This window comes from Mustela lutreola, chromosome 3, assembly GCF_030435805.1.
Source record: "Mustela lutreola isolate mMusLut2 chromosome 3, mMusLut2.pri, whole genome shotgun sequence".
In the NCBI taxonomy this organism is placed as follows: Eukaryota; Metazoa; Chordata; class Mammalia; order Carnivora; family Mustelidae; genus Mustela; species Mustela lutreola.
The window spans coordinates 163,342,762-163,365,223 of record NC_081292.1 but is presented as its reverse complement, the minus strand read 5'-3'; the positions used below and the strand labels follow the sequence as shown (position 1 = coordinate 163,365,223).

The 22,462-nt window shown below is 39.1% G+C and overlaps 1 long non-coding RNA gene across 1 annotated transcript in view; it reads left to right on the top strand.

Moving 5' to 3' along the window:
- The window catches only part of LOC131827229 (uncharacterized), a 156,894-nt gene extending 135,375 nt beyond the window's left edge, over nucleotides 1-21,519 (top strand). The window contains exon 4 of the long non-coding RNA XR_009351951.1: nucleotides 14,229-21,519. This is a non-coding gene — a long non-coding RNA (uncharacterized LOC131827229). The remainder of the gene's footprint in view (nucleotides 1-14,228) is intronic.
- The last annotated feature ends 943 nt before the right edge of the window (nucleotides 21,520-22,462 follow it).

Sequence of the window (22,462 nt, the reverse complement as noted above, 5' to 3'; positions counted from 1 at the left end):
GAGGTGCAATCAAAAATGGAGGCTCTCACTGCTAGGATAAATGAGGCAGAAGAAAGAATTAGTGATATAGAAGACCAAATGACAGAGAATAAAGAAGCTGATCAAAAGAGGGACAAACAGCTACTGGACCACGAGGGGAGAATTCGAGAAATAAGTGACACCATAAGACGAAACAACATTAGAATAATTGGGATTCCAGAAGAAGAAGAAAGTGAGAGGGGAGCAGAAGGTATACTGGAGAGAATTATTGGGGAGAATTTCCCCAATATGGCAAAGGGAACAAGCATCAAAATTCAGGAGGTTCAGAGAATGCCCCTCAAAATCAATAAGAATAGGCCCACACCCCGTCACCTAATAGTAAAATTTACAAGTCTCAATGACAAAGAGAAAATCCTGAAAGCAGCCCGGGAAAAGAAGTCTGTAACATACAATGGTAAAAATATTAGATTGGCAGCTGACTTATCCACAGAGACCTGGCAGGCCAGAAAGAGCTGGCATGATATTTTCAGAGCACTAAACGAGAAAAACATGCAGCCAAGAATACTATATCCAGCTAGGCTATCATTGAAAATAGAAGGAGAGATTAAAAGCTTCCAGGACAAACAACAACTGAAAGAATTTGCAAATACCAAACCAGCTCTACAGGAAATATTGAAAGGGGTCCTCTAAGCAAAGAGAGAGCCTACAAGTGGTAGATCAGAAAGGAACAGAGACCATATACAGTAACAGTCACCTTACAGGCAATACAATGGCACTAAATTCATATCTCTCAATAGTTACCCTGAATGTGAATGGGCTAAATGCCCCTGTCAAAAGACACAGGGTATCAGAATGGATAAAAAAACAAAACCCATCTATATGTTGCCTCCAAGAAACACATTTTAAGCCCGAAGACACCTCCAGATTTAAAGTGAGGGGGTGGAAAAGAATTTACCATGCTAATGGACATCAGAAGAAAGCAGGAGTGGCAATCCTTATATCAGATCAATTAGATTTTAAGCCAAAGACTGTAATAAGAGATGAGGAAGGACACTATATCATACTCAAAGGGTCTGTCCAACAAGAAGATTTAACAATTTTAAATATCTATGCCCCCAACGTGGGAGCAGCCAACTATATAAACCAATTAATAACAAAATCAAAGAAACACATAAACAACAATACAATAATAGTAGGGGACTTTAACATTCCCCTCACTGAAATGGACAGGTCATCCAAGCAAAAGATCAGCAAGGAAATAAAGGCCTTAAATGACACACTGGACCAGATGGACATCACAGATATATTCAGAATATTTCATCCCAAAGCAACAGAATACACATTCTTCTCTAGTGCACATGGAACATTCTCCAGAATAGATCACATCCTCGGTCCTAAATCAGGACTCAACCGGTATCAAAAGATTGGGATCATTCCCTGCATATTTTCAGACCACAATGCTCTAAAGCTAGAACTCAACCACAAAAGGAAGTTTGGAAAGAACCCAAATACATGGAGACTAAACAGTATCCTTCTAAAGAATGAATGGGTCAACCGGGAAATTAAAGAAGAATTGAAAAAAATCATGGAAACAAATGATAATGAAAATACAACGGTTCAAAATCTGTGGGACACAACAAAGGCAGTCCTGAGAGGAAAATATATAGCGGTACAAGCCTTTCTCAAGAAACAAGAAAGGTCTCAGGTACACAACCTAACCCTACACCTAAAGGAGCTGGAGAAAGAACAAGAAAGAAACCCTAAGCCCAGCAGGAGAAGAGAAATCATAAAGATCAGAGCAGAAATCAATGAAATAGAAACCAAAAAAACAATAGAACAAATCAACGAAACTAGGAGCTGGTTCTTTGAAAGAATTAATAAAATTGATAAACCCCTGGCCCGACTTATCAAAAAGAAAAGAGAAAGGACCCAAATAAATAAAATCATGAATGAAAGAGGAGAGATCACAACTAACACCAAGGAAATACAAACTATTATAAGAACATACTATGAGCAACTCTACTCCAACAAATTTGACAATCTGGAAGAAATGGATGCATTCCTAGAAACATATAAACTACCACAACTGAACCATGAAGAAATAGAAAGCCTGAACAGACCCATAACCAGTAAGGAGATTGAAACAGTCATTAAAAATCTCCAAACAAACAAAAGCCCAGGGCCAGACGGCTTCCCGGGGGAATTCTACCAAACATTTAAAGAAGAACTAATTCCTATTCTCCTGAAACTGTTCCAAAAAATAGAAATGGAAGGAAAACTTCCAAACTCATTTTATGAGGCCAGCATCACCTTGATCCCAAAACCAGACAAGGATCCCACCAAAAAAGAGAGCTATAGACCGATATCCTTGATGAACACAGATGCGAAAATACTCAACAAAATACTAGCCAATCGGATTCAACAGTACATTAAAAAGATTATTCACCACGACCAAGTGGGATTTATTCCAGGGCTGCAAGGTTGGTTCAACATCCGCAAATCAGTCAATGTGATACAACACATCAATAAAAGTAAGAACAAGAACCATATGATACTCTCAATAGATGCTGAAAAAGCATTTGACAAAGTACAACATCCCTTCCTGATCAAAACTCTTCAAAGTGTAGGGATAGAGGGCACATACCTCAATATCATCAAAGCCATCTATGAAAAACCCACCGCAAATATCATTCTCAATGGAGAAAAACTGAAAGCTTTTCCGCTAAGGTCAGGAACACGGCAGGGATGTCCATTATCACCACTGCTATTCAACATCGTACTAGAGGTCCTAGCCTCAGCAATCAGACAACAAAAGGAAATTAAAGGCATCCAAATCGGCAAAGAAGAAGTCAAATTATCACTCTTCGCAGATGATATGATACTATATGTGGAAAACCCAAAAGACTCCACTCCAAAACTGCTAGAACTTATACAGGAATTCAGTAAAGTGTCAGGATATAAAATCAATGCACAGAAATCAGTTGCATTTCTCTACACCAACAGCAAGACAGAAGAAAGAGATATTAAGGAGTCAATCCCATTTACAATTGCATCCAAAACCATAAGATACCTAGGAATAAACCTAACCAAAGAGACACAGAATCTATACTCAGAAAACTATAAAGTACTCATGAAAGAAATTGAGGAAGACACAAAGAAATGGAAAAATGTTCCATGCTCCTGGATTGGAAGAATAAATATTGTGAAAATGTCTATGCTACCTAAAGCAATCTACACATTTAATGCAATTCCTATCAAAGTACCATCCATCTTTTTCAAAGAAATGGAACAAATAATTCTAAAATTTATATGGAACCAGAAAAGACCTCGAATAGCCAAAGGGATATTGAAAAAGAAAGCCAACGTTGGTGGCATCACAATTCCGGACTTCAAGCTCTATTACAAAGCTGTCATCATCAAGACAGCATGGTACTGGCACAAAAACAGACACATAGATCAATGGAACAGAATAGAGAGCCCAGAAATAGACCCTCAACTCTATGGTCAACTAATCTTCGACAAAGCAGGAAAGAATGTCCAATGGAAAAAAGACAGCCTTTTCAATAAATGGTGCTGGGAAAATTGGACAGCCACATGCAGAAAAATGAAATTGGACCATTTCCTTACACCACACACAAAAATAGACTCAAAATGGATGAAGGACCTCAATGTACGAAAGGAATCCATCAAAATCCTTGAGGAGAACACGGGCAGCAACCTCTTCGACCTCTGCCGCAGCAACATCTTCCTAGGAACAACGCAAAAGGCAAGGGAAGCAAGGGAAAAAATGAACTACTGGGATTTCATCAAGATCAAAAGCTTTTGCACAGCAAAGGAAACAGTTAACAAAATCAAAAGACAACTGACAGAATGGGAGAAGATATTTGCGAACGACATATCAGATAAAGGACTAGTGTCCAGAATCTATAAAGAACTTAGCAAACTCAACACCCAAAGAACAAATAATCCAATCAAGAAATGGGCAGAAGACATGAACAGACATTTCTGCAAAGAAGACATCCAGATGGCGAACAGACACATAAAAAAGTGCTCCATATCACTCGGCATCAGGGAAATACAAATCAAAACCACAATGAGATATCACCTCACACCAGTCAGAATGGCTAAAATCAACAAGTCAGGAAATGACAGATGCTGGCGAGGATGCGGAGAAAGGGGAACCCTCCTACACTGTTGGTGGGAATGCAAGCTGGTGCAGCCACTCTGGAAAACAGCATGGAGGTTCCTCCAAATGTTGAAAATAGAACTGCCCTATGACCCAGCAATTGCACTATTGGGTATTTACCCTAAAGATACAAATGTAGTGATCCAAAGGGACACATGCACCCGAATGTTTATAGCAGCAATGTCCACAATAGCCAAACTATGGAAAGAACCTAGATGTCCATCAACAGATGAATGGATCAAGAAGATGTGGTATATATACACAATGGAATACTATGCAGCCATCAAAAGAAATGAAATCTTGCCATTTGCAACAACATGGATGGAACTAGAGCGTATCATGCTTAGCGAAATAAGTCAAGCAGAGAAAGACAACTATCATATGATCTCCCTGATATGAGGAAGTGGTGATGCAACATGGAGGCTTAAGTGGGTAGAAGAATAAATGAAACAAGATGGGATTGGGAGGGAGACAAACCATAAGTGACTCTTAATCTCACAAAACAAACTGAGGGTTGCTGGGGGGAGGGGGTTGGGGAGAAGGGGGTGGGATTATGGACACTGGGGAGGGTATGTGATTTGGTGAGTGCTGTGAAGTGTGTAAACCTGGTGATTCACAGACCTGGGGATAAAAATATATGTATATAAAAAATATATGTTTATAAAAAATAAAAAATTAAAAAAAAATAATATAATAAAGTAATATATTAATCTAATAATAATAATAAATTATATAAAATATTTGTATATAGAAAGACACTGGAAAAGAATACCTAAAAATAACGGGTGACTTCTAGACAGTGGGAATATGGGTGATTATTTCCTTCTTTATGCTGTATTTTCAAGTCTCTAATACAATAAGCATTTGTTATTTTTATAACCATGTAAAAATAAACATTATTTCAATGACAAAGAAAAAAAAATATAAATCAGGAGGGAGCAGTCAAGATGGCGGAGAAGTAGCAAGCTGAGACTGCTTCAGCTAGCCGTAGATCAGCTAGATAGCTTATCTAAAGATTGCAAACACCTGAAAATCCATCGGCAGATCGAAGAGAAGAAGAACAGCAATTCTGGAAACAGAAAAACAACCACTTTCTGAAAGGTAGGACCGGCGGAGAAGTGAATCCAAAGCGACGGGAAGATAGACCCCGGGGGGAGGGGCCGGCTCCCGGCAAGCGGCGGAGCAACCGCGCACAAAATCAGGACTTTTAAAAGTCTGTTCCGCTGAGGGACATCGCTCCAGAGGCTAAACCGGGGCGAAGCCCACGCGGGGTCAGCGTGGCCTCAGGTCCCGCAGGGTCACAGAAGGATCGGGGGTGTCTGAGTGTCGCAGAGCTTGCGGGTATTGGAACGGGAAAGCCGGCTACAGAGACAGAGCCGACAGTAAGCTCGCAGCTCCGTGTTACCTTGAACCGGTCGCAGGCTCGGTGAGCTCGGAGCGCGGCCGGAGGTCAGGCAGACGGGAGTAACTGGGCGCTGTTCTCTGAGGGCGCACTGAGGAGTGGGGCCCTGGGCTCTCGGCTCCTCCGGGCCGGAGACCAGGAGGCCGCCATTTGTATTCCCATCCTCCGGAACTCTACGGAAAGCGCTCAGGGAACAAAAGCTCCTGAAAGCAAACCCGAGCGGATTACTCACCCCGGCCCCGGGTAAGGGCGGTGTAATTCCGCCTGGGGCAAAGACACTTGAGAATCACTACAACAGGCCCCTCCCCCAGAAGATCAACAAGAAATCCAGCCGAGACCAAGTTCACCTACCAAGGAGTGCGGTTTCAATACCAAGGAGAGCAGCAGAATTCCAGAGGAGGAGAAAGCCAAGCACGGAACTCATGGCTTTTTTCCTGTGATTTTTTTTAGTCTTGCAGTTAATTTAATTTTTTCTTTTTCATTTTTTTTTTTTTCTCGCCTTCGGGTAAAATTTATTTTTTAACTGTTACCTTTTTCTTTTTTAACGATTTTTTACTAGTTTATCTAATATATATATATATATTTTTTTTTACATTTTTCTTAGGTGTTTTCTTTCTTTAAAAATATTCTTTTCTTTTCTTTTTTTTTTTCCTTTTTCTTTTTTCTTTCTTCCTTTTTGAACCTCTTTTTATCCCCTTTCTCCCCACTCACGATTTTGGATCTCTTCTAATTTGGTTAAAGCATATTTTCCTGGGGTTGTTGCCACCCTTTTAGTATTTTACTTGCCCCTTCATTTACTCTTATATGGACAAAATGACAAGACGGAAAAATTCACCACAAAAAAAAGAACAAGAGGCAGTACCGAAGGCTAGGGACCTAATCAATACAGACATCGGTAATATGTCAGATCTAGAGTTCAGAATGACAATTCTCAAGGTTCTAGCCGGGCTCGAAAAAGGCATGGAAGATATGAGAGAAACCCTCTCGAGAGATATAAAAGCCCTTTCTGGAGAAATAAAAGAACTAAAATCTAACCAAGGTGAAATCAAAAAAGCTATTAATGAGGTGCAATCAAAAATGGAGGCTCTAACTGCTAGGATAAATGAGGCAGAAGAAAGAATTAGTGATATAGAAGACCAAATGACAGAGAATAAAGAAGCTGAGCAAAAGAGGGACAAACAGCTACTGGACCACGAGGGGAGAATTCGAGAGATAAGTGACACCATAAGACGAAACAACATTAGAATAATTGGGATTCCAGAAGAAGAAGAAAGTGAGAGGGGAGCAGAAGGTATACTGGAGAGAATTATTGGGGAGAATTTCCCCAATATGGCAAAGGGAACGAGCATCAAAATTCAGGAGGTTCAGAGAATGCCCCTCAAAATCAATAAGAATAGGCCCACACCCCGTCACCTAATAGTAAAATTTACAAGTCTCAATGACAAAGAGAAAATCCTGAAAGCAGCCCGGGAAAAGAAGTCTGTAACATACAATGGTAAAAATATTAGATTGGCAGCTGACTTATCCACAGAGACCTGGCAGGCCAGAAAGAGCTGGCATGATATTTTCAGAGCACTAAACGAGAAAAACATGCAGCCAAGAATACTATATCCAGCTAGGCTATCATTGAAAATAGAAGGAGAGATTAAAAGCTTCCAGGACAAACAACAACTGAAAGAATTTGCAAATACCAAACCAGCTCTACAGGAAATATTGAAAGGGGTCCTCTAAGCAAAGAGAGAGCCTACAAGTGGTAGATCAGAAAGGAACAGAGACCTATACAGTAACAGTCACCTTACAGGCAATACAATGGCACTAAATTCATATCTCTCAATAGTTACCCTGAATGTGAATGGGCTAAATGCCCCTGTCAAAAGACACAGGGTATCAGAATGGATAAAAAAACAAAACCCATCTATATGTTGCCTCCAAGAAACACATTTTAAGCCCGAAGACACCTCCAGATTTAAAGTGAGGGGGTGGAAAAGAATTTACCATGCTAATGGACATCAGAAGAAAGCAGGAGTGGCAATCCTTATATCAGATCAATTAGATTTTAAGCCAAAGACTGTAATAAGAGATGAGGAAGGACACTATATCATACTCAAAGGGTCTGTCCAACAAGAAGATTTAACAATTTTAAATATCTATGCCCCCAACGTGGGAGCAGCCAACTATATAAACCAATTAATAACAAAATCAAAGAAACACATAAACAACAATACAATAATAGTAGGGGACTTTAACATTCCCCTCACTGAAATGGACAGGTCATCCAAGCAAAAGATCAGCAAGGAAATAAAGGCCTTAAATGACACACTGGACCAGATGGACATCACAGATATATTCAGAATATTTCATCCCAAAGCAACAGAATACACATTCTTCTCTAGTGCACATGGAACATTCTCCAGAATAGATCACGTCCTCGGTCCTAAATCAGGACTCAACCGGTATCAAAAGATTGGGATCATTCCCTGCATATTTTCAGACCACAATGCTCTAAAGCTAGAACTCAACCACAAAAGGAAGTTTGGAAAGAACCCAAATACATGGAGACTAAACAGTATCCTTCTAAAGAATGAATGGGTCAACCGGGAAATTAAAGAAGAATTGAAAAAAATCATGGAAACAAATGATAATGAAAATACAACGGTTCAAAATCTGTGGGACACAACAAAGGCAGTCCTGAGAGGAAAATATATAGCGGTACAAGCCTTTCTCAAGAAACAAGAAAGGTCTCAGGTACACAACCTAACCCTACACCTAAAGGAGCTGGAGAAAGAACAAGAAAGAAACCCTAAGCCCAGCAGGAGAAGAGAAATCATAAAGATCAGAGCAGAAATCAATGAAATAGAAACCAAAAAAACAATAGAACAAATCAACGAAACTAGGAGCTGGTTCTTTGAAAGAATTAATAAAATTGATAAACCCCTGGCCCGACTTATCAAAAAGAAAAGAGAAAGGACCCAAATAAATAAAATCATGAATGAAAGAGGAGAGATCACAACTAACACCAAGGAAATACAAACTATTATAAGAACATACTATGAGCAACTCTACTCCAACAAATTTGACAATCTGGAAGAAATGGATGCATTCCTAGAAACATATAAACTACCACAACTGAACCATGAAGAAATAGAAAGCCTGAACAGACCCATAACCAGTAAGGAGATTGAAACAGTCATTAAAAATCTCCAAACAAACAAAAGCCCAGGGCCAGACGGCTTCCCGGGGGAATTCTACCAAACATTTAAAGAAGAACTAATTCCTATTCTCCTGAAACTGTTCCAAAAAATAGAAATGGAAGGAAAACTTCCAAACTCATTTTATGAGGCCAGCATCACCTTGATCCCAAAACCAGACAAGGATCCCACCAAAAAAGAGAGCTATAGACCGATATCCTTGATGAACACAGATGCGAAAATACTCAACAAAATACTAGCCAATCGGATTCAACAGTACATTAAAAAGATTATTCACCACGACCAAGTGGGATTTATTCCAGGGCTGCAAGGTTGGTTCAACATCCGCAAATCAGTCAATGTGATACAACACATCAATAAAAGTAAGAACAAGAACCATATGATACTCTCAATAGATGCTGAAAAAGCATTTGACAAAGTACAACATCCCTTCCTGATCAAAACTCTTCAAAGTGTAGGGATAGAGGGCACATACCTCAATATCATCAAAGCCATCTATGAAAAACCCACCGCAAATATCATTCTCAATGGAGAAAAACTGAAAGCTTTTCCGCTAAGGTCAGGAACACGGCAGGGATGTCCATTATCACCACTGCTATTCAACATCGTACTAGAGGTCCTAGCCTCAGCAATCAGACAACAAAAGGAAATTAAAGGCATCCAAATCGGCAAAGAAGAAGTCAAATTATCACTCTTCGCAGATGATATGATACTATATGTGGAAAACCCAAAAGACTCCACTCCAAAACTGCTAGAACTTATACAGGAATTCAGTAAAGTGTCAGGATATAAAATCAATGCACAGAAATCAGTTGCATTTCTCTACACCAACAGCAAGACAGAAGAAAGAGATATTAAGGAGTCAATCCCATTTACAATTGCATCCAAAACCATAAGATACCTAGGAATAAACCTAACCAAAGAGACACAGAATCTATACTCAGAAAACTATAAAGTACTCATGAAAGAAATTGAGGAAGACACAAAGAAATGGAAAAATGTTCCATGCTCCTGGATTGGAAGAATAAATATTGTGAAAATGTCTATGCTACCTAAAGCAATCTACACATTTAATGCAATTCCTATCAAAGTACCATCCATCTTTTTCAAAGAAATGGAACAAATAATTCTAAAATTTATATGGAACCAGAAAAGACCTCGAATAGCCAAAGGGATATTGAAAAAGAAAGCCAACGTTGGTGGCATCACAATTCCGGACTTCAAGCTCTATTACAAAGCTGTCATCATCAAGACAGCATGGTACTGGCACAAAAACAGACACATAGATCAATGGAACAGAATAGAGAGCCCAGAAATAGACCCTCAACTCTATGGTCAACTAATCTTCGACAAAGCAGGAAAGAATGTCCAATGGAAAAAAGACAGCCTTTTCAATAAATGGTGCTGGGAAAATTGGACAGCCACATGCAGAAAAATGAAATTGGACCATTTCCTTACACCACACACAAAAATAGACTCAAAATGGATGAAGGACCTCAATGTACGAAAGGAATCCATCAAAATCCTTGAGGAGAACACGGGCAGCAACCTCTTCGACCTCTGCCGCAGCAACATCTTCCTAGGAACAACGCAAAAGGCAAGGGAAGCAAGGGAAAAAATGAACTACTGGGATTTCATCAAGATCAAAAGCTTTTGCACAGCAAAGGAAACAGTTAACAAAATCAAAAGACAACTGACAGAATGGGAGAAGATATTTGCGAACGACATATCAGATAAAGGACTAGTGTCCAGAATCTATAAAGAACTTAGCAAACTCAACACCCAAAGAACAAATAATCCAATCAAGAAATGGGCAGAAGACATGAACAGACATTTCTGCAAAGAAGACATCCAGATGGCGAACAGACACATAAAAAAGTGCTCCATATCACTCGGCATCAGGGAAATACAAATCAAAACCACAATGAGATATCACCTCACACCAGTCAGAATGGCTAAAATCAACAAGTCAGGAAATGACAGATGCTGGCGAGGATGCGGAGAAAGGGGAACCCTCCTACACTGTTGGTGGGAATGCAAGCTGGTGCAGCCACTCTGGAAAACAGCATGGAGGTTCCTCCAAATGTTGAAAATAGAACTGCCCTATGACCCAGCAATTGCACTATTGGGTATTTACCCTAAAGATACAAATGTAGTGATCCAAAGGGACACATGCACCCGAATGTTTATAGGAGCAATGTCCACAATAGCCAAACTATGGAAAGAACCTAGATGTCCATCAACAGATGAATGGATCAAGAAGATGTGGTATATATACACAATGGAATACTATGCAGCCATCAAAAGAAATGAAATCTTGCCATTTGCAACAACATGGATGGAACTAGAGCGTATCATGCTTAGCGAAATAAGTCAAGCAGAGAAAGACAACTATCATATGATCTCCCTGATATGAGGAAGTGGTGATGCAACATGGAGGCTTAAGTGGGTAGAAGAAGAATAAATGAAACAAGATGGGATTGGGAGGGAGACAAACCATAAGTGACTCTTAATCTCACGAAACAAACTGAGGGTTGCCGGGGGGAGGGGGTTTGGGAGAAGGGGGTGGGATTATGGACATTGGGGAGGGTATGTGATTTGGTGAGTGCTGTGAAGTGTGTAAACCTGGTGATTCACAGACCTGTACCCCTGGGGATAAAAATATATGTTTATAAAAAATAAAAAATTAAAAAAAAAATAAAATAAAATAAAAAAAAATATAAATCAGATTATGAGGCTCCCCTGTTGGGAATCATCCAAAGCCTTTCATCTTCCTTAGAATAAAATGCAGACTTCCCACCCTGCTGTTCAGAGCCCTGAGTGACCTGCCCTTTGCCCAACTAGGTGGAACAGTTTAGTCTTGAGAAGGATATTACCCCATGGATATACATTACTTAGCTGAAAATATCTTCTGTAATATAATATTCTTCACTACCACACGTGGTGGGGAAATTTACATTTACCTGCTCAATAGTTTTTGGAAATTTAATTGAAAAATCACTCAGGTTTGTTTTTTTTTTTTTTCCCCTCAGATAATTATTTAATTCTAATGTTTGCCCCTGTGCAGTGCCCCACAGCTGTAAAGTTCATGGTTGTAAAATCACAGCTTGGTTTCAGGATACTAAGCCAAAAGTACATAGCAAATCCTTTCTTGAAAAGCAGTAATGCACACATTGCATTGGAAATATCTTTTAGAGTAGCTTCTGAACAAATTATATGTCGACTGGGCAGGAGCTCAGAATATGCCACTTCTATAGAAGAGTCTGAGCTGAAGGCAATTGAGAATCAACAGATGCAGAAAGAGTTCTTGCCTTCCTCTTATCTGCCTGAAAGCAAGGCCTAAATTTCCCTTTGAGAAAGGAACTCCCCTCCATTTTCCCACCCACATATCAAGAGAGAAGAACAATGCTTATCTTCAAAAATGGGGAGTCCACACCAAGATGAGTTTGTATAAACAGACCTTACTAAAATAGGCCCTCTATTATTATTATATTATTTATTATTATTTCCTAGTAACTGCCCCCAAATGTATCATCCCTTGAAGGCCAGACCTTCATTTCTTTGTTAAAAGGGTATATAAACCTCTGAATCTAACTGCTTCTTTGAGTTTCACTTTTTTCTGTAAATTTCTCTGCATGTGAATATTAATAAAATATATATACCTTTTTCCTGTTAAACTGTCTATTGTCATGTAATTTGTAGGCCACCAACCTTAAACTTTGAGGGTAGAGGAAAAGTTTTTCTTCCCTGACAAATACATTTATACTTGTAGTAGGGTTTTTAACCCATGAGCCACCCAGGTGCCCCTACTTGTAGTAGGGTTTTTAAATGGTTTTTAAATGGAACCAGAAGATATTAAATACCGTAGCACTTGAAAGGAAGTGCTAGACTATAGTTAGAATTAACAAAGTGGTGTCACAAAAACTTAACCTTTCACCCACATTGAGGGTATAACTACTGGGGTTTTCAGAGAGGTAAAGGTGTTTGTGAGCTTTGGGTCTGAAAATTAAATAGAAAAAAGATTTTCTTTTATAGGGAGGAGTGAATAGGACTAGCAAGAACTCTGTGGGAAGCAGGGCAAGTGGGGGGTGTATGTAAGCAGACAGCATGATCAGGGAAATTTAACAGGGAATGTTTCTCTAGGGGGTTAGCTGATTCTTGGAATGAACCAAGAAAGGGGATGTTTTGCACCTGACTGCTCTAGTGCTTGCTCAGACTTGGGGACAAGCCCAAGTTTAGGGATGTGTAGGGAGTAGAGAAGCCTGACTAAAGTGTGGTCAAACCGGTTTACTGGGTAATGAACAGTTTTAAGTCCTTGGTCAAAGGGAATTACCAGAAGAGCTTACTGTCTTTTAGAAGAGACATAGTGGACCAGGATCTGCTTTCTGTGTGGGATGTACGTAAACTGAGAGGCTAGCTTAAAGTGGCCTATGGTAGCAAATAAAATAAAATATAAAAATAAATTAAATTAAAATAAAATAAAAGAAGGGAGCTACTATTTAAAGAAAATAATTGCACTTAGAGTTAGTTAAGGTAGAGAATGTTTATCTGGCCTTCTTATGAAAGAGATCTTAGCTAACAGGACCATCTGAAAGAATGAATGGACTTTGGCAGAGAAGCTGATGGTGCTACTAGGTTATCAGAGGCTGAGTGAGAAGGATAAAGATCTGTTTCTCTTTAGCAAAGGAAGAGCAGGTAAGAGATTCTGAGATTCAGGTATACAAAGAACTCATAAATGAACTTCATCAGAGAATGAATGAGTTTGCATTTCTTACCAGGCTTGAAAAGCTCTGTTGCTAGGTCAACACAGTGGTACCAGTCACACACATGAACCTTCCTGTGCCTCTTTGCTTTCCTTGTACTCCCCTTCTCCTTCCTAGAAGTCATAAATTGGTTAACAAAACGTGTAAGGAAGGAAAACATGGCTGTTGAAACTGGCTTCTCCGAAGCTTTAAATTAAAAGCAGTAATGGTTCCAAATAACCAAACAAGGAAGGGAACAGCTTAGAGGAAGAAAGGCATGTATACCTGACTTCGGAAATATTCCAGCCACAAAGTAAAATTACCTAATCTTGTTAATTATTTATCTAAAAGTGCCATCAAAATGAAGGATAAAGTTTCAATATGTAGGTTGCATTTTTATTTATTACAGGTCATGGTTAAAAATATTGGGTGTTCTTTAATCACTGGTAAGGCCTTGCCACTTATTCATTTCTCCGTATCACAGTGGAAACAATGATTTGCCTTTTGTTTGGAGAATATTTTTGTTAACATCTGGTTAAGAAATACCTCAGACTGTTTGGAAAACTGTAGAGAAGTGTGGAAACTAAAACAGTCAAATGCCTGAGTCATCCATTAGGATCCTCTTTTTGAATACCTTTGGCTGAGTCCGAATTAACAGAGTATGATGACTAATCACGTCAATTCTCTTTCCGCCACAACATTACCCCTAGGTTTGCATCTCACAGAAGCTTCCTGTTGATCTCTTCTACAATATTTTGAAATCTCAATATTGATTTCTTTCGGAGGAGCTCCCTTGAGATATCGTGCCAACCTCATTCAGTGACGACACCCAGCTCACTTGAGGACAATCGATGATCTATTCTGGACCTGATCAAATTGCTTGGTGTTACTGTGATTATGCATCCTCCCGGACTGAGAGCAATCAGGCAGCGAATTATCAGGACATTGACAGATTAGCCTCATCAGTTACCTGCTGTGACCACCAGTTTTCTGTATATTAATAAGGAAAAAAATAGCCTGCTGATTGTCATTTAAATTACATGAGGATATATTTGTCTTTCAGAACTCCAAGGCGTTTAAATGTGATGTAAGATCAAAATTCATTAAAGAAGGCCAAGAGATGTTCCAGCAAACATTTCCCAAGAGGTTAAAGTGTAACACTTGCATAGTAGAGTAGATAAGTACATTTTGTGCTTCATCATTTTCAATATGAAACACAATTTAAACCAAAAAACATTTATGTAAGCATTGACTCTGGGTAAAAGACTATGCTGGGCCCTGTGAATAAAAAGATGTCTTGTGGGCACGTACCTTCCAGTGCACACTGGTGGCTTCTCGATGCCAGGTCTGCAACTCTTCTGAGAACTTTCTTTGGCCGTGGGACTTGCTCAGTGAGCATGCAAAGCAGGCTGGAAGAATCAGGGGGTTGATGCCCTGGGAGCAGCCCCAGCCAGTGACAAATAGGGGCTTTCTTGGCCCTCAGGTGGGACAATTCTTGGGTGTATGCTGCACCATCTCTTAGAGATACCCAGTAGAACTCTCTCAGTAACCCAGAGTGCTTGATGCTGATTAACTTACCCTACACTGGCTTTCTTCCCTTGCCTGCCTCACTCCTCCACTCTCCTGATGGGTGCTTCCTGGGATCACTTTCCAAATTAACTACCTGCACCCAAATCCTTGTAACAGATTGTGCTTCTGAGGAATTCACCCCAAGAGAGCAGACAAGCACAAGGCAAGTGAAATAACCAGCAAACCATCTAGCTGTTTAAAGTAAGAACAGAGTGTATAAGAGAAATAATAGTAGAAGCAGTAAAGTTTTGGGCTTTACTCTTACTTTACTCTGTGCTAGAAATTATGCAAAGCACTTTTACACATTCTACTGCATTTAATAATTAGAAAACCCCTAGGGTGCCTGGATGGCTCAGTGGTTAAGCCTCTGCCTTCGGCTCAGGTCATGATCCCAGGGTCCTGGGATCGAGCCCCGCATCAGCCTCCCTGCTCAGTGGGGAGCCTGCTTCTCCCTCTCCCACTGCCCCTGCTTGTGTTTCCTCTCTCTCTCTGTGTCTCTGTCAGACAAATAAATAATATCTAAAAAATAAAAAAAGGTAGGTACTCTTATAACTCAGAGGTACAGAGAGGTTAAGATGCTTAAGATCACACATATGTCCAGTTGGGGAAAGGAGAATTCAATTGTATTTCTTTGAGATGCAGAAACTATTTCAAAATCCAGTACTCTTCTGCCTCCCTGATGTTGTATGGTTATTGAATCCCAATTTGCAGAGCTCCCCAGGTGGGGAGCACGGAGGCACTAGGTCCTGAGTCGCCTTAGAAGTTCATGAGACAACTGAGGAACATCAGAGGGGATCCCTCAGGTTGCTTGGTATTCTAACAAGAAAGGAATGTTAACAGTGTGAGCAAAGCTGTGGTCTGGAAACATCAGAGGAACTCCAGCCATCCAGAACCCTACCCAGACACCCCCAGTGCATCTGTAGTCCATGTGTGGCCACTGTTCGGGAAGTAAAATTGGAAGTTTATGTTCTGATTCCATAGAGAGACAAACCTCAATCAGAGTCTTGGCCCCATCATTACTGTTCCTGAGATTTTGAGTGAGGTGAGTTACCTCCATCTTGGAATCTCGGGCTTATTATTTGAACAATACGAGTTATTTCATGAAGCTGTTGTGTGACTAATTCATTTAAAGAACTTTGCCTTTTGCTTGGCACATTCAACATATATTAGCTGTTATTTATGCAAACCATGTCTTATGCACATGGGCTGACCCTTTTCACATTTCACAAAATTTAGCCTCTTCACAAAATTCAGGTGCACAAAGCATGACATTGTTTTATTGAAGATTTGTGGAACTAATATACAGAATGAATAAAGAAATGAATTCTTGGCAAGTTGTCCTCATAAGACCCGTTTCTCTGATCCTTTCTTACTTAGCTGTTAGAGTCTTGTAAGACTTCCAGGTGGGGAGCACAGAGGCAGTAGGTCCTGCTGGGAATGTACCCTGGCATGTGTGTGATAAGACCCACTTTTCTATTGCCCTAGAAGAAGCTCTAGTGGGAATCCTTCTGAAGGCCAAGTTCAAGTTCATGCCACTGCGTTTGGCATGTATGGGAATACACAGAAATCAGAAGACACATGCTTAGCTACTAAAAGGCAAACTGGTAGAATAATCCACAAGTTTGGTGCTGACTCCAGATGGCTTGGATTTTAACCTATTATAAAACGTTCTTCGATAATACCCTTTATATTAATAAAATACCACTTTTTAAAAAATCTTAAGTGGAATTTGGAACATGTATTTCCACAAATTATCATCCATATACTTGGGGATATTTTTCATTGCAGTGCAAGTTGATTAGGTATGAAGGGTGTTTTGCACTTAATACCAGCCTTATGCTTGATCTTATGGAAGATTCCAGAGAAATGCAAGCCACATTTCCTTCCCTAAGAAGCCTATAATTTCAGCAGGGGAAGGAAGAGGAGGAACTAGCACATGTTTAATGCAGAGAAGGAAGGAAATGGTGGAGTGGGAATGTTCTAAGGAAAAGGGAATGCAATGTGAACTTGGGTGTTTAAGATGGTTGTGACTTGGGTGAAAGCCTCAGGTGAAATTCATGAAGCAAGGAGTAACATGGACAAAGGTGGGAGAAAGAATAGGAAAGATTTGTGTAGAAGACAGTGAGCCTATTGGCCTGGCAGGGGTGGGAATCATGGAAGGTAGATTTGGGAAAGGGAAGTGGACTCTTACTGGGTGGGGCTTTTTTTTGCCCAGGGAAGGCAGTAGTACCCTCCAAACATTGTTCCAAGCTACCATCTTTTCCCCTCTATTGATGCCACAGGATCCTAGCTGGTGTCCTGGAATCCAACCTGTACTGCTTACATCTAGTGAAGTAATATTTAAAATACTGAACTAATCTTGGGACGCCTGGGTGGCTCAGTTGGTTAAGCAGCTGCCTTCGGCTCAGGTCATGATCCCAGCGTCCTGGGATCGAGTCCCACGTCGGGCTCCTTGCTCCGCAGGGAGCCTGCTTCTCCCTCTGCCTCTGCCTGCCACTCTGTCTGCCTGTGCTCTCCCTCTCTCTCTCTCTCTCTCTCTGACAAATAAATAAATAAAATCTTTAAAAAAAAAAATACTGAACTAATCTTGTCATCTTCCTGCTGATAACCCTTTCTCAGCTTCCCTTTGCTATTGGGAGAAAGACAAGACCTTTAATCTGGCCTGCATGGCTCTTGTTTCTGCTGACCTCCCAGCGTCATCCCACCTCCTTCACACTGTCTTCAGCTCTCCCCCTTTCACACTCTTCCCTCAGGCTCTTTTTCAGTCACCCTGGCCCTGATTCAGTTCCCCAGTGCACCCTTCCACCCCACTAGAAGCTTTGCCTGTGCTGCTGCTTCTGCCCAGAAGGCTCTTTCCCCCCACTATCTCTTTGACCTATTAGCCAATCTCTATCTTACATACCGAAGCTCACATAAAAATTTCTGGGGGATGCTTTCCTTAACTCCTCAGACTATATCCCATATTGTATGCTCCTAAAACACCCTGAACCTCTGTCTCATAAGACCATCTCAATTTGTACTTACCAGTTTATTTATTTTCTTGTTTTAATGCCACCCTACTGGACTGTAAACACCAAGAAGAAAGAAAACACAGCAGTTTGCTCTCCATTGTTTTTCTCGCATGTAGCACATTGCCTGGCAAAGAGTTAACAAAGATCTCCTAGATTAATGGATGGTTGAATGCATGGATTAGTGAATGATTAATAAATGGACACACAGGAGTTTAGATCGGATTTGATATCTACTTCCTCACTACTATCAAGTTTATTTGAAGAATATTAGTTGCTTGTTTTATTTAAGCTTCCTATGTCTATCTTCATCCAGTTAGTTATTTTAGAACTGCTGTTTATGAGTTGTGAAGCCAATTCTACACCCACCCTTATCTTTCTTTCCTTTGAGTCTTGCTTGTTTTAAAAAATGAGGTGAGGAAAGTAAATACTCCAATTTTGTGGTTCAGTTCACATTTCATTTTCTCTCTTATTCTGAGCATCTAAATGGTTTGAAAAGCCAAACTTTTGCATTTATATTGCTGTTTTCATTGACAGATTTCTAAGAGCTTTAAAAACATGTATTGATACTTACACTAGCATTCCAAACTACCAAAATATATCCACATTAAGCTCCTTTTAGATATAGATGCTATTAATGGATTCCCAATACAGTAGGAACAGTTTCAAATACAGATGGAGGTTTTCATTAAATCCACTAAATTGACTAATGGTGAATTCCTCCAAGAGGCATCTGTCACTCTAAATCCAACAACAACGATATCTGTTCAAATAATATGTGGATTTAGGAAGCTCTAGTTTGGAAAACTAAAGGATTTGAAATATTTGCAAAGAGAAAAGGGTCGGATAACATTACTCTGTTGCTGACTTCTTGAGAAATATAATTGAATCTTCAGCTTTACATTTTTTCCTAATGTATACATCTAAAACTATCTACTTTCCATCAAGCACAATTTTTTTTTGTCCCCTGTGGATTTTGTTTTGCCATATTTTAGTAATTTTCACTTAAACACATTTTCTGATTTCTCTTAGAATTTCTTTATTTGACCATGTGTTCTTAACAAATGTATTGTTTCGTTTTCAAGCATGTGACCACTTTCTAGTTATATTTTTTAAAAATTTACTATTAATTTCAGCTTTAATTCCACTGTGGTAAGAGAACATTCTCTATGTGATTTCAGTTCTTTGCAATTTAAGACTAGCTACATGGTCTATATGCAAAAATTTATAATTTTTGTAAATGTTTTGTAGGCATTTAAATACATATTCTTCAATGTGTGTAGTATTACACATATGTCAACTAGATCAAGTTTGTTGTGTTATTCGAATCTTTTATACCCTTCCCGTTTATTTTAGTCTGTGTTATCAATTACTGAGAAGTGCTTACTAAAATCTCCAACTATACTTTTGCATTTGTCAACTTCTCCGATTTATTCTGCCAGTTTTTACTTAACTCTATTTTGATGTTATGCTATTAGTGCATGCAGGTTAAGAATTATTGTATCTTCTGAGAAGGTTGGCACTTTCATCACAGAATGTCTCTTCTTACCATTTTTCTTTAAGCTCTTTCTTGTGATTTCAACATAGCTATATTAAGGTTTCTTATTTGGTGGGAAGGGCATTTTACATGGATTTTATAATTCTATTCTTTTATTTTCAGCTTGTCTCTTTACATTAAAGTGTGAGTTCCAAACAGCATATGGGTTTTTTTTTTTAATCTGTACTTTTAAAAAAGATTTTATTTATTTATTTGACCGAGGTCACGAGTAGGCAGAGAGGCAGAGGGGGGAAGGGAGGGAAGCAGGCTCCTTGTGAGCAGAGAGCCCAGTGCAGGGCTGGATCCCAGGACCATGATCTCAGGATTCTGACCTGAGCCAAAGGCAGACGCTTAACCCACTGAGCCACCCATGCACCCCCTCTACTTATTCTTATAGTCTTTGTCTTTTAATTAGAATATTTGGTTTGCTTACCTTTAATACATTTGTTGATATGTTTGAGTTTTCTCTTTGTCCCGCCTGATATTCATTCCTAGTTTCTCTTTTCTAGTCATCTTTTGGGTCCTTGTATTTTATTTTTCCACTTCTTTCTATTGGCTTGTTAACACATATTCTTTCATTTCATATTCACTAATTTCATGAATATTCTATTCATTTAGTGGTTACACTAGAGATAATAATGTGTGTCCTTAACTTTGTTAGTGTCATCTGTAATTTAGTACTTTTAAACTTCCTGACAGTGCAAGAATGTTAAAACACTTGAACTCCATTTAAGTTTTTCCATCTTTTTATGCTATTCTTGTTGTGCATTTCAATTCTATCTATATTTTAAATCTAACATGCCATTTTAATTGTATTATAAAGTCAATAACAACTTAGATTTTTCTTGCGTATTTACCTCTTTCTGCATTTTTTGTTTCCTGCAATTCCGTATCTCCAACTGAAATAATTTTTCTTCTACTTGAAACTTCTTAGTATTTCTTTTAGTCTGGGTCTTCTGGTAGTAGTTTTTCAATGGGAAATATATTTATATTGCCTTTATTTTTTCTTTGCATTTAAAGTTTTTTTTTATTTTGCCATAATTATAAATTTACAAGGAGTTGCAAAACTGGTATAGAGAGTTCCCATGTAACCTTTAACCAGTTTCCTGTAATGGTTGTGTTTTGCATAATTATGATAGATAGAATTTTAAAGTTGTCTCCCCCATATTCCCATAACTTAATTATCAATTAGATACTGCTGTGAAAGACCTATGCAGATGTCATAAAATTTATGGATCTTAAAATAGGGACAGTATCCTGGATTGTCTAGGTGGATATAATCTAATCATTTGAGCCTGTGAAAGCAGAGAAATTTCTCCAACTGAAATCAAGGAAGCAAAAGAGGAATGAAGCAAAAGGAGAGGTCAGAAGATTCAGAATGAGAAGGACTTTACCTGCCACTGCTTCTCTGAAGATGACAAAGGAGCCCATTAGCCAGGAAATACAGGCAACCTCTGGAATCTAACAATGACTGTAGCCAATAGCCAGCATGGAAGCAGAGATAGATCTGCATCCTACAACAACATAGAACTGAATTCTGCCAATAACCTGAAGGAGCTTGAAAGTGGATTTAACCCAGAACTTCTAGAAAAGAGTTCAGCCCTGCCAACACCTTGATTTTGGCTCCATGAAGCCAGGAACAGAGAAATTAGCTGAATCGTATGGTGCCCAGACTTCTGACCTACAGAACTGTGAGATAATAAATTTGCATTGTTCAAGGCCACATAATTTAGGGAATTTGTTACTGAAACAGTAAAAAATGAATACAATATCGACTTTACAATATCAAATCTAGGAACCTGATATTGGCACAGTGTATGTGTATGTTCTATGACATTTAGCATATGTAAGTTTACGGAACCACCAATGCAATAAAGATATCATTACAAAAAACTCATGTTACCTTTTTATAGTCAGTCACACTTTCTTTCCCCCATCCATTCCTAATCCCTGGGAACTACTAATTTCCTCTTCTGCTCTATAATTGTTAAAATTTTTAAAATGTTAAATAAAATCACAGGGTATGTGACTGGGGATGAGTTGGGTTTTTGTTTTGTTTTGTTTTTGTTTTCACTCACCATCATCTTGAGATCCATCTAAGTTGCTGCATGTGTCAAATTTTTACTCTTTTTTTTCCCTTTCCCTTTCCCTTTTCTTTTTCCTCTTTTTCCTGTGGTATAAAACACACAACATAGACCCAACTGTAATTATCATAACTATTTTTAAGTATAGAGTTCAATAGTGTTAAATGTATTCTCATTCTTGTGAAATAGATCTATTAAACTTTTCAACTTGCAAATTTGAAACTCTATACCAGTTAAGCAGCAGTTCCCTTTTCTTCTCCCCGCAGCCCCTGGTAACTACCCTTCTACTTTCTGTTTCCATGAATCTCATTACTCTGAGAACCTCATATAAGTGGAATTGTGCACTATTTGCCTTTTTGTGACTGGCTTATCTCCACATGATGTCCTCAAGGTCTCTCCATGTTGTAAGTAGTCTTCTTTTTATTGCTGAGTAGCACTCCATGGTATAGATATACCACAGTTTGTTTACCCATTCACCTATCAAAGGATATTTTGGATGTTCCCGGTTTGGGCTACCAATATTTGCGTACAGGTTTTTGTGTGGATGTAAGTTTTTATTTCTCTGGGATAAATGTCCAATAGTGCAAATGCTAGGTCAGCTGGTAAATCAATGAATGTATAGTTTTTTTTTTTTTTTTTTTTAAAGATTTTATTTATTTATTTGTCAGAGAGAGAGAGAGAGGGAGAGAGAGCGAGTACAGGCGGACAGAATGGTAGGCAGAGGGAGAAGCAGGCTCCCTGCTGAG